This window comes from Muntiacus reevesi, chromosome 11 (genome assembly GCF_963930625.1).
Source record: "Muntiacus reevesi chromosome 11, mMunRee1.1, whole genome shotgun sequence".
Lineage (NCBI taxonomy): Eukaryota > Metazoa > Chordata > Mammalia > Artiodactyla > Cervidae > Muntiacus > Muntiacus reevesi.
Window position 1 is genome coordinate 45825779 of NC_089259.1, and position 16731 is coordinate 45842509.

Genomic DNA, 16731 nt, shown 5'->3' on the forward strand with positions numbered 1-16731 from the left:
TCACTCAAAGAGTTGACTCATTGGGAAAGACCCTGATGCTGGGAGGGATTGGGGGCAGGAGGAGAAGGGGACGACAGAGGACGAGATGGCTGGGTGGCATCACCGACTCGATGGACATGAGTTTGAGTAAACTCCAGGAGTTGGTGATGGACAGGGAGGCCTGGCGTGCTACAATTCATGGGGTCGCAAAGAGTCGGACACGACTGAGCGAGTGAACTGAACTGAACAATGAGAAATATGAATCGCCCCCACCCATGCCCATGTTACATTCAACAGTGATCAAAGGGACATAGTAGCAATTCAAGATGCATGCACCAAATTGGTTGAGGTACGTTCAGAAAAGATTCTGAAGAGTTTTGTTTTTTTTTTTTTTCATTTATTTTTATTAGTTGGAGGCTAATTACTTTACAGTATTGTAGTGGTTTTTGTCATACATTGACATGAATCAGCCATGGACTTACATGTATTCCCCATCCCGATCCCCCCTCCCACCTCCCTCTCCACCCGATTCCTCTGGGTCTTCCCAGTGCACCAGGCCCGAGCACTTGTCTCATGCATCCAGCCTGGACTGGTGATCTGTTTCACCCTAGATAATATACGTGTTTCGATGCTGTTCGATTCTGAAGAGTTTATAATGCAAACATGCATGCGTGTGTGCCAAGTCGCTTCAGTTGTGTATGAATCTTTGAGACCCTGTAGACTGTAGCCGGCCAAGCTCCTCTGTCCATGCGATTCTCCAGGTAAGAACACTGGAGTGGGCTGCCATGCTCTCTTCCAGCAGATCTTTGCGACTAAGGGATGGAATCCGTGACTATTAGGTCTCCTGCATTGGCAGGCAGGTTCTCTACCACTAGCGCCACCTTGGAAGCCCTAACGCGAACATACCAACTAGTGAAAAGCATCACCCTGTGACTACTTTTTTGGGCTTCCCAGATGGCTCAGACAGTAAACAATCTGCCTGCAATGCAGGAAACCTGGGTTCAACCCCCGGGTTGGAAATATCCCCTAGAGAAGGGAAGTTACCCACTCCAGTATTCTGGCCTGGAGGATTCCATAGAAAAAGGAGCCTCAGGGCTACAGTCCATGGGGTTGCAAAGAGCCGGACATGACTGACTTTCACCTTCTTTTAGGAAAAGCAAAAGTATCAGATTATAAGGAAATTAGACTTTGCTAAAAAGCCATTTCATAGAAAAGTCAATCACCACCCTTTTTGACTCAATTCTAACATAACAACAAAATCAACGGTAACAACTTTTTTCAAGCCTTTATGCCATTCAACCAATAGGTCATTTCTTCAGAGAAGACATTAACTGTTTGACGCAACGCCCAAATTTTGGCTGAAATCCAAGAGAATGAGTGAATTTTTGCTCTTTGTAAGGATCAACACATCTCAGAGATTAGAATACTGTCCAGTCAAGGCTTCCATTATCTGCTGTTATGCAACAACAGGTAGTATAAAGCAACTATCATTTTACTATTATTAATATCTTGGTAACACACACAATGGGCTTTCCCGGTGCTCAGCCATGAAGAATCTGCCTGCTGAGAATCAGGGACACAGAATCAATCCCCGGGTTGGGAAGGCCCCCTGGAGGAGGGCATAGCAACCCACTCCAGAAATCTTGCCTGGAGAATCCCATGGACAGAAGAGCCTGGAGGGCTGCAGTCCGTGGGGTCACAAAGAGACACAACTAAGCAACTAAACAACAACAAGCAAACAAATAATAACACCTACTATTTGCATATCTACTGTGGACTAGACCCTGTGCTAAGAGATTTGTACTCATTTAGTCCTTATAGTAAACCAAGAGGTAAAGACTGTTATCAGAAGATGAGGCATTTGAGACACAAAGAGGTTAAACCGTCCAAGGTGACACAACTAGTAATTGGTACAGCTTGACTGCAAATCAACTGAGCCTGAGTCCAAGCTAAGCTCCCATCCACTCCATTCCTCTCTCCCTCTCCTTCTCACTTCCTCTTTCTCTGTGCACACATGCTCACAGGCAACCCCCATCAACACGGGAAAAGACACGAGCCCCTCACTGAAGGCCCCAACAGAGGAACTCCTGAATCTCCGTCAATGGTTACTCTCAGGGCTGAGTTGATTCAGTCACTGAACAAATGGGACATGCAACTTCCAATCACCAACGAAGTATCAACATTTTAGGGAATAACAATAAGAATTCAAATAAGTCACTGGTATCAAAGCTATTCCACATTTTCTTCTTTAAATCAATCTTTCAACATATTTACTTGGTTTACTACGATTATACATTCCTATCATAGAAACATATCATAATTAATTCAGTCAGTCCCATCCTGAATTCAACATCCAGAAAAATCTATGGTAATCTCATCTGCTACCTGTTTTGAAAATAGTCATATCCTCGATGGCTCATTCAATGTTTTCACAATAGTTTCATGTACTTAAGATGATATAGGAACTCTGTCTTCTACCTTTTACACTCGAGACATACATTTGGGCCTCACATATAATTTATAATCACTTAAAGTATAAAAGTTTATTTTTTAAGCTCACATAGCCTCAACACTGGTAAACCAATTTTGTAGCGGGCATACACATAATCAGAGTAGCTCCAGTGGTACAAAATAAACACTAGTTCATATGTAGACTGCCACTCTGGCCCACTTTCATTTTTCATTGCTTTGCAGTATGGCAGAGTGGATGTCACATTAATAACCATATTTAACTGGGACCACTAGCAGTCAAACTATAGACACACTGGGACTCACAACTTAAATCCCCTTCAGTGGTTTCAATGATCCACATATACATTTTCCTTAAATATCTGTCTTCAGTCTCAAAAACGAAACCCTTCCATAATCACCTCACACTGAAACATGGAATTGTGTCTTTCTTAAGAACTGGTAAAACTGCACACGCAATGCAGTAACTTGTATTTTCCTGATAGCAAGAATCACTGTTTTCTATGTTGGTAAAGGGTCGGGAAGATCCCCTGGAGGAGGGCATGACCACCCCTTCAGTATTATTGCCTGGAGAATCCCATGGACAGAGGAGCCTGGCTATAGTCTATAGGGTTGCAAAGAGTTGGGAACAACTGAAGTGACTTGGTACACAGCACAAAGTGTTAAATTATTAATAGACAGTTTACACTAAAATTTTTAGAAACGTCATCTGAGCACTTAAATTTCCACCCCAGCATTAATACAAACTATGATAAAACTTATTATGTCATTCATATTCTTAATTATTTGGTCATGAGTTGACCAAATCTCTCCTTAAACAGGCAGTGAGGGTCTCTGCTACAGCCAAGTTATTTCACTCTATCCAAGCCATGTCTGTGAACCATTAGACACTACAAGAGATAATGGGGCAAAGTCAGGGACTAGAGAATAGAAACAGGGTTAACACTAGGAAAACCAGTGAAACACAGCCACAATACAACCCCAGGGTCTCATAATTTCAAAAAATAATTATGTAACAACTACAATACCTATAAACACATATATAGAAACAAGGATAATAACAAGACAAAGTACCATTTAATGAGCATTTATGTACCAAGGGTTGTTTCAGGTGCTTTATATTTGTTATATCATTCATTCATTAAAAACACTGACTACTAGGCACTGTTGAGGTATTTAGGAAACATCAGTGAACAAAAGAGGAAGTTTTATAGAGTTCCATTCTAGTCATTTAGTCTCCCAATATTTTTTTTTTACTATGTGCATATTAGACAAGAAAATTCAGGTTCAGAGAGATTAAGCAATCTGTCCAAGGTTACGAAAATGATCACTAGTCTATATCAGAGACTAATCTCTATTTTCTATTGCTACCCGGGATAGAGAGTCTTAACTACTGGGTGCTTTGACACTGGCTTCAAAGGTGCATGAGCCCAGCAGTATCTCAGCCACTCTGGCTAACGTCCTTCAGGCTGTTCCACCAAAAGGCTGAGAACCCGGCCTACAGTGGGAGGGGCAAGGCCAAGGCGGACTGATCACGGACACAGTGAAGGGAGATGACGTTCAGGTCATTCTGAAGTCCTTACGTGCGTGTGTGTGCGTGTGCATGTGTGTGTGCGTGTGCATGTGTGTGCGCGTGCATGTGTGCGTGCGTGTTCAGTCACTCAGCTGGATACACTGAAGGGAGATGACGTTCAGGTCACTCTGAAGTCCTTGTGTGTGTGTGTGTGTGTGTGTGTGTGTGTGTGTGTGCGTGCGTGCACGTGTGTGTTCAGTCACTCAGCAGGATACACTGAAGGGAGATGATGTTCAGGTCATTCTGAAGTCCTTGTGTGTTTGTGTGTGTGTGTGTGTGTGTTCAGTCATTCAGTCGGATACACTGAAGGGAGATGACGTTAAGGTCATTCTGAAGTCCTTACATGTGTGTGTGCGTGCGTGTGTGCGTGCATGTGTGTGTGTGTGTGCGCACGTGCGTGTATGTGCGTGCACGTGCGTGTATGTGTGCATGTGTGCGTGTGTGCGCGTGTGTATGCGCACGCACGCGTACGTGTATTCAGTCACTCAGCCGTGTCTGAAGGTTTACCTTGTTCTAGAACAAGTACCTTGAACCATTCATCCGATGTGCCTCTAACCAGTTACCCAGCCCCGTTTTCCACCATTCTGCTCAGGTTACACCTCAACCAGGTCAAATATGCTGGTCCTCCAAATCTCTGTATATTCTATTCCATCTTTGTGTTCCATCTCTAGCTGACAAACTCCTTATCTGCTATTACACCAGAATGTAAGTTCCAGGATGACCATGACTTTGTCTTTTTGTTCATAAGAGTATGCCTATCCCCAGGTTTATATGTGTGTCTAACAGGTGGCTCAACGGTAAGGAACCTGGTTGCCAGTGCAGGAGATACAAGAGACGTGGGTTCAATCCCTGTGTCAGGAAGATCCTCTGGAGTAAGAAATGGCAACCAACTTCAGTGTTCTTGCCCGGGAAATTCCACAGACAGAGGAGGCTGGTGGCCTAGAGTCCATCGGGTAGCAAAGAGTCGGACACGGCTGAGTGACTGAGCCACACACAAACAATACATAGTACATGCTCAGTAAATGTTTGTTGAGCTAATGAAAAGAATAAATGTAAATAAATCTAAAATCATTTCATGCCCAGAGTTCATCTGACCCAGGTGATAACTGCTGAGAAACAGATGGGAAGAGGTGCATGTGTCCTCAGTCGTGTCTGACTCTTTGCAACCCCATGGGCTTTTGCCTGCCAGGCTCCTCTGTCCACGGAATTTTCCAGGCAAGAATACTGGAGTGGGTTGCCATTTCTTTCTCCAGATTGGAAGAAGAGCATAAGCAATGAAGGGCAATGAAAGTCTCATATTTGTGAAGAATAGTAAAGGATTTCGTGTAGCTGGAACATCATGTGGTTCACTGGAAAAGAAACTAGAGGTAAGAGCAGATAAGAAACTTGGTGTTAACTGGCAAATGCTCTTATATGGTATGGCAATTCACTCAAAAGTGTTTTTTAGTGACTACAGTGTGCTAGTTGAAAGAAGCCCAAGTGAATAAGAGAGAAAGACTCCCGGTCTTAAGAAAACTGGAGGTAAGTGAGGAAGAAATGTGTTTGAGCAACACACAACAGGTGGCGAGGCATCATGAAACAAAAGCATAATATGTTTAACGTTTGTATTTGGAAAGCTAGCACTGGACTTGCTTTGGAAGATGGCTTATATACATGTAGAATTTGATGCAAAGGAAGTAGCCACAGGCTACTGCAATAACTCGGGGGAGAGGTGGTGAGGTCTTGACTCAACGCAGTGGCAGTGGGAATGAGGAGGAGGAAGATTCTTTGAGAGAGAGTTTATGGGAAGAAGGAACAGCTTTGGATGACTGACAAGGAAGAGGCAGCATGGGGTGAGAGTCAGCAGAAACGTTCAGAATGGCACTGGTTTTCTACATCGTACATGAAGCATAAGGCAGGAAGTCCAGTAGGAAAAGCCAAACATGCCATAGAGATTTCAACATCCCGTAAAGTACGTACTACACTCTGGGATACATGAATATTTCGGTACACTGTTTAATTTGCATACATTTTTGCTTACTCAGGAATCTGTTACACATTGAAGAAAATGTCTCACAAGCTGATTATGTTTGAATATTATAATAGATACTAATAGAGTCAAATTTATTCAAACACGGGTTTGGTTAAAATAAGGGGAAAAAACTATATAAAGAAGTCATCTCGTAAGATTATATATTCAAGACAAGAATTAACTATGTCTTTACTTTGATTTTTTTCCTGGGATATAGTGTTTTACAGACTTTCATGGTTATCAAAACTTAGAACAAAATAGGTATTTGCCAAAGTATGAGTTTAAGAGTACTATATAGTAACGTATGCATCGCCACTTTCCTTTATGAAAAGTCATTTGGACAGTAATGAAAAAACTTCAGAACACTGAACAGAATATGTAATGAAATAACATTACTGGTCCTCTGTGCCTAGGGACAATGAAGATTACTATCAAAAATTAAGTCATTTATTTTCCGTAGGAAACAAAGGAAATGACTATTAACCTGTATCTCCACCTTTCCTGACCTCCAGTGATGTCAAATGGGTCCTTATCAAATCCAAAATGGATTATCTTATTAAAACATGAGCTGCTGAGTGCCTGTCTCTGGTATAGCCTGAAGAAACAGCACTGAAGAATTGGGAATATGCAAAAAAAAAAAAAAAAAAAATCTGAGGAAAAACAAAAATACAAGTTTTTTTTTTCCTTAGAACTATTCTAACAAAAACAAAAAGAAATAATCAACCACAAGGGTCTCCACAGTGGCCAGAAAAATACATAAACTTATAAACCAGGTCTTATATTCACTGCCTTATTAAACATATTAAACATATTATTGGGTTAAAATTTTGTAACACATTCCTTGAAAACCTTAGTATGTTTGAAAAAAGTAAAGCTAAAACAAATGACCTTTACAGTTTATTTTATCTAAGAAGGATTGTCAAAGCATGTAAAAGTTCTATGTAGTGTTTGTCATGTTATTAAAAGGTGAAACAAAAGTAATTGCTTTTAAAGGATTATATCAAAAATACAATGGTGCAACTACTGCATCGCCTGGACAATCATGTAAGACACATAGTCACTGGAAAGGTCATTCCTCTCTTTCTCAAAACTCTAGGTCCAGGGAAGGCAATGAAGAAAGACATTGCTAGTTAGCTACCAAAGGCAAAATACATAGGCTCAACCCAAAATTTAATCTGTCAGTTCTAGGTACATCCACCTCTAGCCGTTATCTCTCCAGATTCTTCAAACAATGTTTTTAGTTGTAATAACGATGATATCAAATTCTGTACTAATTTGACATTTTTACTGGTAATGCTCTTACACATCTACTTTCACTTTATCTAATTTCATCTCCAAGAATTCTGACTACTGCACATTTCACTTTTTTAAAAAGCATTCTATCTTCCAGGTCTGCGCTTCTTTTTTCTGTAGACTTTAAACAATTATACAGAAGTGTAAGTTAGAAGACTGCCCAGAATACGGGCCCAGGAACACATTTCCTGGGTTATGATGTTCTCATGGTTTCAGTTTTCTTACCTGTAAAATACAGATAACAGTCTACTTCACAGATTTTAAGGATTCACTGAGATCATGCATACCACGTACTTTACATAGCAGTTAACAGTTAGTTAATATTAAGGAATTTTAATTAGTAGCAGTAGTTATACTATTTCACCCATTCTACTAAACTCTGTAGAGCCCTCAAGGTTTTATGTGTGTGATTTCTCTATATGAACTACTATATAACTAGAATGAAAACGGCAGATTTGATAAAAATATGATTAATAGGAATGCATGAAAGAATAACCTACACATTTAATATATATTTCTCATGAGGAACAGCAACAGGGAACTATTTAATCAGCTTTAAACTGTGAGGATGAACACCAATAATAGAGACACAGCTCAGCTCGCCACAGGCATCTCAATGAAGGCGTTTAGCATTCTCCAACTGGGCCAAGCTGGGCACAGCCATGGAGTGTCTGATAGCCCTTCCTAGCAACCAAACGTTATTTGACACAGTGCTCAAAGCCTTTTCTTATGGTTCTCCTTCACGTCATTACCCAGAAACACATTATTTTAAAGAACGATATTTACCACTACAACATATTCTCTGTAGGAGAACAAACCTACAGAGTACCCTGTAATTTGAGCTGTGGAAAACTTACACTAAGTTATGTGAGGAAACCAGAACTACATAGGAAACAAAAATCCAAGCGGCTGCAAATTTAAAATCTGTCTGTGTTTCAGGGCAATATGAAGCCAGTGATATTAACACCTCCATGCAGCTCCAGGCTGCTATCATCTTGAATGCCCCTCCCCCACCTCTGCATATCATTTTATCACTCATCTTTATGCCACATTAGAATTTCTATAAAGGCTGTGTGTGAGACTCTGTGTGTGTGTGTGTGTGTGTGTGTGTGTGTGTGTAGATAAATAAAATCTAAGGTTACTGTTCCTATAAAACAGTATGTTTAAAGTTCTAAAATGCAACACAAGGAAAATCAGAAAAGAGACAGTTTACTCAACAGAACTCTGAAATACACTTTTTATTAAGGAATTATGTAACTGCATGGCAATTGTTTAGGCCTTGTTACTTCCCCCAACCTCTTAATAACCAGCACCCACAAAAACGGAAGCAGTACAATTTTGAATCTGTATAACACACTGTCCCCTTCATGGATCACAGCCTTGTCAAGGCGAAGGGGCTTGCATAATTCAATGAAGCTATGAGCCATACCATGCAGGACCACCCAAGACGGACAGGTCATACTGAAGAGTTCTGAGAAAATGCGGTCCACTGTGAGGAGGAAATGTCAACCCACTCCAGAATTCTTGCCTGAAAAACCCCATGGACAGTAAGAAAAGGCAAAAAGAAATGAAACTGGAAGATGAGCTCCCCAGGTCAAAAGGCATCCAATATCGAACTGGGGAAGAATGAACTGCAATTACTAACAGCTCCAGCAAGAATAAAGTGGCTGGGTCAAGGCTCAGTCACGGATGTGCCTGGTGGTGAAAGTAAAGTCCAATGCTGTAAAGAATAATATTGTATAGGAACCTGGAATGTTAGGTCCATGAATCAAGGTAAATTGGAAGTAGTCAGGTAGTAGATGGCAAGACTGAACATGGTCATCTTAGGAATCAGTGAACTCAAATGGACAGCATTGGGTGAATTGAATTCGATGACCATTACACCTACTATTGTGACCACTGTATCTATTTTTAAGGGCAAAAATCCTTTAGAAGAAATAGAGTAACTCCGATAGTCAACAAAAGTGTCCAAAATGCAGTACTTAAAACAACAGCATGATCTTGCTTTATTTCCAAAGCAAATCATTCAACATCACAGTAAGCCAAGACTATGCCCCAACCACTGATACCAAAGAAGCTGAAGTTGATCAGTTTCTATGAAGAACTACAACACCTTCTAGAGCAAACAACAACAAAAATGTCCTTTTCATCACAGGGGATTGGAATGCAAAAGTAGAATGTCAAAAGGTACCGGCAATAATAGGCAAGTTTGGCCATGGAATACAAAATGAAACAGGGCAAAGGCTAACAGAGTTTTGACAAGAAAACACACTGGCCATAGCAAACACCCTTTTCCAACAACCCAAGAGATGACTCTACACAAGGACATCACCAGATGGTCACAACCGAAATCAGATTATGTTCTTTGCTGCCAACGATGGAGAATCTCTATACGGACAGTAAAAACAAGACCTGGAGCTATGACTCAGATCATGGGCTCCTTACTGCAAAATTCAGGCTTAAATTGAAGAAAGTAGCGAAATTTACTAGGTCATACAGGTACGACCTAAATCAAATCCCTTATGTTTACACAGTGGAGATGATGAGTAGATTCAAGGGATCAGATACAAGGGATCAGAATGCCTGAAGAACTACGCATGGAGATTCATAACACCATATAGGAGGCAGTGATGAAAACCATCCCAAAGAAAAAAAAATGCAACATGGAAAGGTGGTTGTCCGAAGAGGTTTTACAAACAGCTGAGGAAAAAGTAAAGCAAAAAGCAAAGGAGAAAGGGAAAGATATAGCCAAATGAATGCAGAGTTCCAGAGAATATCAAGGAGAGATTAAAAAGGTCCTCTGAAATGAGCAATGCAAAGAAATAAAGGAAGACAGTAAAATGAAGAAGACTAGAAATCGCTTCAAGAAAACTGGATATCAAGAGAACACTTCATGCAAGAATGGGCACAGTAAAGGACAGAAATAGTAAGGACCTAAGAGAAGCAGAAGAGATTAAGAAGAGGCCACAAGAATACACAGAAGAACTATACAAAGGAAGTCTAAACAACTCAGATAACCATGATGGGTGTGGTTACTTAACTAGCGCAGGACATCCTGGAGTGTGAAGTCAAGTGGTCCTTAAAAGCATTAATATGGAAAAGGCTAGTGGAGGTGACCCAATTCCAGCTGAGCTATTTCAAATCCTAAAAAATGATGCAGTTAAAGTACTGCACTCAACATGCTGGTAAATTTGGAAAACTCAGCAGGGACCACAGGACTGGAAAAGGTCAGTTTCCATTCCAATATCAAAGAAGGCAATACCAAAGAATGTTCAAACTACCACACAACAGTGTTTATTTCACATGCTAGCAGGTTTAAGCTCAAAATCCTTCAAGCTAGGCTTCAACAGTACAAGAACTGAGAACTCTGATGTACAAGCTGGATTTAGAAAAGTCAGAGGAACCAGAGATCAAATTGCCAACATTTGTTGGATCATGGAGAAAGCAAGTAAGATCCAGAAAAACATCTATCTCTGCTACACCAATTATGTTACTTTTTATCCTTTATTTTTATTAGTTGGAGGTTAATTACTTTACAAAACTGATAATGTTAAAGCCTCTGACTGTATAGATTACAACAAACTGTGGAAAATTCTTCAAGAGATGGGAGTACCAGACCACCTTACCTGTCTCCTAAGAAACCTGTAAGCAGATCAAGAAGTGACAGAAGCGGCCATGGAACAATGGACTGGTTCAGAACTGGAAAAGGAGTATGTCAAGGTTGTATATTGTCACCCTGATTACTTTCCTTGTTTGCAGAGTACATCATGCAAAATTACGAGAGGAAACGCAAGTTGGGATCAAGATTGTTGGGAGAAAGATCAACAACCTCAGATATGCAGATGATACCACTCTAATGGTAGAAAGTGAAGAACTAAAGAGTCTCTTGATAAGAGTAAAAGAGGAGAATGAAAAAGCTGGCTTGAAATTCAACATTCAAAAAACCAAGATTATGGCATCTGGTCCCATCATTTTAAATGGGGAAAAAGTGGATGTTGTGACAGATTTTATTTTCTTGGGCTCCAAAATCACTGCAGATGGTGACTGCAGCCATGAAATTAAAAGAAGCTTGCTACTTGGAAGAAAAGCTATGAAAACCCTGATGGTGTATCAAAAAGCAGAGACATCACTTCTCCGACAAAGGTCTCTATAGTCAAAGCTATGGTTTTTCCAGGAGTCACATATGGATATGAGAGTTGCATCATAAAGAAGGCTGAGCACCGAAGAATGGATGTTTTCAAATAATCGTGCTAGAGAAGACTCTTGAGAGCTCCTTGGACAGCAAGGAGATCAAACCAGTCAATCGTAAAGGCAATCAACCCTGAATATTCACTGAAGAACCGATGCTGAATCTCCAATACTTTGACCACCTGATGCGAAGAGTCGACTCACTGGAAAAGATTCTGATGCTGGGAAAGATTGAAGGCAAAAGGAGAAGAGGGCAGCAGAGGATGAGATGACTAGATTGCATCACCAGTTCAAAAGGCATGAATTTGAGCAAACTCGAGAGAGAGTGGAGAACAGAAGGGCCTGACATGCTGCAGTCCACGGGGTCGCAAAGAGTTGGACAGAACTCAATGACTGACCAACAACAAACGTAACACACTGTATCCAGGAAGTTTCTATTACCTTTCTTGCTATTTCATAGTAATTAAGTCTAAATTAAATGCTGCTCATAGAGAGAAGACACATGTTTTGTTAAGGAGGTCCACTGTTGTAACTCAAGTATTCTTTGAGACCAGGTCTTTTCAACATCTGTACCAAGGACGTTTAGACCAGATAGTTGTTTGTTGTAGCAGTTGTCCTTTGCATTATAAGATATTCAGTAGCACCCCTGCCTTCTACCACTAGATCTCGGAACATCCCTTCACCCCAAGAGTCATTACAATAAAAAATGCTGTCAGAAATGGCCAAATGTCAAGAGAGAGGCAAAGGGGAATGGCAGGTGAAGGCAGCTGCCCCCATCTAGAAAGCACCATTTTATAATTAATGACATTATGAACTTATTACAAAAGAATCTTAATATTATGTTGGATTATATTACCCAGTAGCATAAATACAATCCCAGTATTAATAGAAACTAATACTTGATTATAAAGACTATCTATAGTTGACTTTAAAGTATACCTGATGGGAAGTTAGAAACATTTTTTAAGACGGTTTTATAATTTTGTTCTAATTCCTTCTCTTCTTTCTGCAAATCCAAATTTTCCCAGAAACAAGGGCAAAGATTCCAGGAAGGAGTTTCAAGAATTTGCTCATTAGTTCAAGCTACGGAAACTGAAAGAAAACTGTAAGGATATCAATATTAATATAACAACTCAAAGGAGCTTCTGGCTTCACTCTTAGATACGGCCAGTGAGAACCTACCAAATTAGTCTCAAAACCCTTCAATGTAAGAAAGTGTAATTACCCAAATGAATATGCTGACTCAACTTTCAATAAGAAACTAAAAGAGTTTTCATTCTAATTTGTTGGATGACAGATACTTGGCTTTTTTTTCATTGAAATCAGAACTATCCCTTCTATGAAGAACAAAGTATTTAACAATATGCATTGAAATATAAACCTGTCTATATTTTCTCAATTTCATTAGGAATGTTACCTTTTAGATAACACAGAATTCAATACATCCTGGTTGAACTGTAGGATTTAGTTTCATCTAGTTGTTTGGAAATTAGAAACATTTTATAAGATGGTTTTATAATTTTGTTCTCCTTTCTTCTCTTCTTTCTTCATACCCAAAATTTCCCAGAAAACAAGGGCAAAGATTCCAGAACTAGTTTCATCTAGTTGTACTGAATCAAAGGAACAAATTTAAATCCCCAAAAGCTATGTAAATTAAAAAGGAAACAATGTCCTTAATAAAGAAGAGGAAGAAGGGTCCCTTTCTTAGGAAATATGAAAAGCTGCAGTGGCTAGTAGGTTCTTAGAGGATCTTACTACTGATTCAGACTCATAGGAATAAAAGAACGACCATTTTTTAGAAGACAGGAGAACATGCTGGAAAGGCAAACCACAAATTCACTTCCACTAGGATATGCACAATCTACATCTATGGGGCCTGGGTAGTCACTAGCTACATGCAGCTACAGAACAGCTGTAAAGTGCTGAGCCCAAATTTAGAGGTGCTTTATATATAAAACACACACTAGATGTGGAAGACTTAATATGAAAAGGAGAATGCAGAATATTTCATCAATTTCTAATTGATTGCTCAGTCACTTCAGGATCAACTCTGTGATCCCATGGACTGTACCCCACCAGGTTCCTCTGTCCACGGGATTCTCCAAACAAGAACACTGGAGTGGGTTGCCGTTTCCTCCTCCATTAAATTGATTGAACACATCCAAATGACACTTTGGTTATACTGAAATAAATAAAATATATTATTAATTTTTTGTTTTAATATATGTACTATAAAACTCAGAACTACACATATGGATTTCATTCCATGCCTACTAGACAAAACCATTACATGCCATCACCTCAGTAGACCTCAACCTCTGTTGAGATGATGATTTTCCCTCCAGCTTCCCCAGTCCTTTTGGAAACTGGGGTGGGGTCAGGGTAGGACAGAAAAGTGAGAAGTTTTGAATGTTACAAAATTGGCAGACAGTCACCGGCCTTTAATGCCAGAATACTAAAATTCCTCAGAGTATGAGTCAGCCCCGTGAAATGAAGGATTTACCTATCTACAGTTGTGTCTCCACTGACAAGGCGGCAGGGAATATAATCAACCAGTCAAATGGCAGCGATTGCTAATTGCTGGGACCCAATCTTGAATTTTCAGCTCTGACGTTTTTCACTTAAGACTCTAACTGACTGGTCAATATCTTCAACTAGACATTCCATAGTCAGGCCACAATTTACTAATCCACACTAAGTACAGTATCTTTGATCCCCATACACCCCTTCCCCCAAAAAGAAAGGAAGACAGGAAGGATGGAAGAGAAAGGGAGGGAAGGAAGGAGGGAAAGAAGGATGGAAGTGGGGAGGGAGGAGTAAGGGGAAGATGGGAAGGAAAGATGGACAGAAGGAGGGAGGGAAGAAAAGATAGATGGAAGGAAGAAAGGAAGGAAGGGAAGAAACAAGAAATCTCACTCTGCTTAATGAACTGTCCCCCAAGGAAGGATCTCATCATCAACACTGTTTCTCAGACTAGAAACCTTTTTCTTCCTGATTGATATGAACTGTGTCACCAGAAGCTTTAGCCATCACAGTCGGCCTCTACTATCAGTTACCATTAGTCTTTGTCCCGTAAGTGACAGCCTTCCTGCCCCCTTCTTCTACTCTGCTGCAAGAGACATCTTGGGACAGATATCCTATGTCTAAGGCTCAACTAACAAACTTAACCAGTTCAGAGGGTAAGCCTCCCTGATTAAAGGTCACAAGGATACCTTAGAAAATTTGACTTCATTTTAAGCAAAAAGAATCAAGTAAGGAAAAATAATAAAGTATATTGATGACTTTAACAACACTTTATTATATTTAGTTTTATATTATGTATGGTTACATTTTCTATACGTGGCTATATACAAAACATGTATATGATTATGTGCTGTATGTATAATACAAATAATATATTCACATAGTATACATAGTATATAGTTAGCATGTATGATTATTTAAATATAAAGAGATTTTAGGTGCATTATTTTTGAGCACAACATCAGATAAGTGCTACCTTTAAAAACAAAAACATTTCTGCTAGATTTTCAAAGGATAAAGCATGGTAAAGTTTATCGTGCTCATAAGTACATGGTTTATTCCTAAAGATCAGATGATGATGACCCAAAAACACCTTTTGACAGCATAAAATTACTGGCACAACAGTTGCAAATACTGCAAATTTCAGGGTTTTTTTTTTCTTTTCAACATTAATTTGAAAGCCTACTAAACTGAAAAAAGCTGGAGTTACACAAATGGATGAGAAACATCAAGACCTACTAGCATCCTGGTAAAAATAATGAAATTAACAGAAAATGCTATTCTAAGAAAAAGACTGAACAAATACATACTTAAGCATGTGTAACAATGTCCTGCTCAGGTGATTTGGTGTGTGTGCTCAGTCATGTCCAACTTTTTGCAACCCCATGGACGACAGCCCGTCAGGCTCCTCTGTCTATGGGATTTTCCAGGCAAGAATACTGGAGTGGGTTGCCATTCCTTCTCGAGGGAATGCTACCAACCCAGGGATCAAACCTGCATATCCTGTGTCTCCTGCACTGGCAGTTCAATTCCTTACCACTGAGCCACCTGGGAAGCCCACTTAAGGTGTTAACAAAACCAAATCAATCTAAACGCCAAACAATAGGGAACTGATTAAATAGATTATGGGACATACAAATCACTGAGTAATATTTATTCATTAAATTTATGATATGTAGTTTTCGTCTTAAAAGTAGATTGATCATAACTAAGCAAAAAGGAGAAATAATAGAAGAATACATTCCTGAACCTTTAAAAACAATGCTTTAACAGAGACAAAGAGAATGGTGGAGAAGAGGAGGAAGAAAAAAGGAAAAGGAAGGAAGGGAGGGAGGAGAGGAAGGAAAGAGCTAAAAGGATATGCAGTAAAAATCGGACCTGACAGAACACAGACTGATTTCACATGTTTTGACAAATGCTCTCACTTTTATGAATTTCATATATTATCTGTATAATTAAAAGAAATAATTACATGTTCAAATTTTGAGTTGTAAATAAGAGTCAAACAGCTTAAAAGAAAAAGATGAAATAAATTCACTTTTATCCAGATTAACTTTCATAAAGTATGAAAAGATGACATCAACTCTCTAGCAAGAAAAGTGGACACGCACACAGAGTTGCATGTATATTCGTGCTGCAGTTAAAATTTAACCACTACAAATCTAAAAAAGAAAATTAGCAAAACTTAAATGCACTTATTGTCTAAGTTATATTTGTAATTGATTCATGGAATTCTGTTATATTGCTTCACATGAGGTATCCCCTGATATTTACAAATATTTTTATTATGCAGAGATCTATGATAAACTGGTATCTAATTTGAAAATGCTGTAATCTTTTATAAGTTCCAGTCAATTACATACACACACACACACACACACACACACAATGGGTACACTGTACTAGTATCTTGAGCAAAGAATTTAGCATTCTGAAAAAGGAAACCATGGGACAAATACTTTTGTTTTTTCCACTACACTGAGCAGTTGGTGAGCATATTTTAAAAGATTTCAGTCTTATGGAAAAAAAATCAGCCTTTTCTGTCCTTGTCTGGAGAAGCACTGAAGTAAAAAGATGTATACTTGTTAAGCTTTTAAACAAAACATTCTTAAAATAACCACAAACTACTATACTATCTGTCCTCTGTGTAGATCCCCCACTTCACTGAGCTTTGAAATGTTAAGGCCACATTCTC

The 16731-nt window shown here is 39.3% G+C and overlaps 1 protein-coding gene across 4 annotated transcripts in view; it reads right to left on the bottom strand.

The window, feature by feature from the left end:
• KLF12 (KLF transcription factor 12) overlaps positions 1–16731 on the bottom strand; it is a 516718-nt gene that overhangs the window by 282698 nt on the left and 217289 nt on the right. The window lies entirely within an intron of this gene.